The 1657-nt window shown below is 36.9% G+C and overlaps 1 protein-coding gene across 1 annotated transcript in view; it reads right to left on the bottom strand.

Annotated features, from left to right (window-relative positions):
- Positions 1-1657, bottom strand: part of LOC110289805 (olfactory receptor 4K3-like) — a 13461-nt gene that overhangs the window by 10898 nt on the left and 906 nt on the right. The gene's annotated exons all lie outside the window — the stretch shown is intronic.

Below are 1657 nucleotides of genomic sequence, written 5' to 3'. Positions count from 1 at the left end.
CATTCTCCATGAGATTCAAGTGTCACCCATTGGGCCCTCCTAGTTACTTAGTGACTCCATGATTAGAAACAGCATCAGTCCAGGAGTTGAGGGTGTGGCTATTTCTCGGCAAAATGATAAACACTGGGACCTTCAGGACAGCCCTTCAGTGTATGGTAAAGAGTTCTACATGCATGAGTCAAAAATATATAATTTCTCAATTATGAAAAAAATAGGGATACAATATGAATTATATGAGGTATTTCATGAATCTCAAGCTGTACTGTGAGACAACTTGCTAGAAAATTATTAGGGAAGGAGATAAAGAGATTAAGGGAATGGTGATTGCCAGAGAACCCACCCTGCTAAGCTTTTTCATTTATGTTTACAAAGGCAAATAGATTGCGAGTTCAGTATCAGCCAAGACTTGAACAAGATTTGGCTCAAGCGTGGTGGCAATGGTAATTTCAGGGCAGGGTTCCACCCAGCTAGCTGAGCATTTGTGCTTTACAGAGGCAGGCAAATTTCTGAATTCTTTTGCAATGTTAAAAGAAAATAAGTGCTTGCTGTCATCCAAGAATCAAAGGGTTAGGGGGCGTCGCAGAATATAGATTCCAAGAGGAAATCTGGAGTAAATGACTGGATTGATATGTAAAATAAAAGATCTTATGGCCTGTGCCAAAAAATAGCACAGTATTCCTTGATCATGTCTTTTTTTGGTTCAACTTTTCATAATAAACATACACACAGACACACTGACACACAGACACACAGACACACACACACAGACACACACATATACACACACACGCACACACACAGAAGGATGTGGACAGAATAACGAGCAAGCAGAATATAGAAAGAGAACTCTCCAGGGAGAAAGCAGAAAATGGAGAGAAGCAGAGTGGAAAAGCTATATCAAGCAGCACATAGGTTGTCAACTAGGATGCATGATTTGACTTTGAGTACTTCCCACTGTTACCCTGTACTCTTTCACTCAGAGCCCATCATCAAACCAAGGCTGGTCCTTGGCATTGTCTCCAGTTTCTGACTATTAATAATAAAGCTGCTACGAATATAGTTGAGCAAGTGTCTGTATGGTATGGTGGAGCATCATTTGGATATATGCTCCAGGAGTGATAGAGCTAGGTCTTGATGTAGAATTAGTCTCATTTTCTGAGAAAATGCCAAATTGATTTCCAAAATAGTTGTACAAGTTTTCATTTCCACCCGAAAGGAAGTGCTACCATTGCTCCACATCCTCACCAGCACGTTCTGTTGGTTGATGTGTTTTTTGAAATTATAATATTGCTAAGTAATTCAAAGAGAACTTTGTAAATAATAATCTAGTTAAAAAATGGTACAGTGTTTTAACCACAGGTAGTGTGTAGTCAATTGAAGTGATTATAATTCTTATATCATTATCATAGTGTTCTAATCTTCAGACACAAATATGTATACAATACAAGTTATTAGTCTTTTTAATTGGTATCAAGATAAATATCCAAATTCTGGATGTATTTTTATAATAGTGATTTTCATAAACTATCATGCAACTAATAACTTACAGAAATTTGTCATATATACAGTTTAGTACTGAGGTCAAAATATAGCTAAACTGGTATGAACACAATGATGTTTCACATCTAAATATTATTCCCAAATTCACATGTGATTT

The sequence above is a fragment of the Mus caroli genome, chromosome 2 (assembly GCF_900094665.2).
Source record: "Mus caroli chromosome 2, CAROLI_EIJ_v1.1, whole genome shotgun sequence".
NCBI lineage: Eukaryota > Metazoa > Chordata > Mammalia > Rodentia > Muridae > Mus > Mus caroli.
This window is presented reverse-complemented; position numbering and strand designations above follow the sequence as displayed.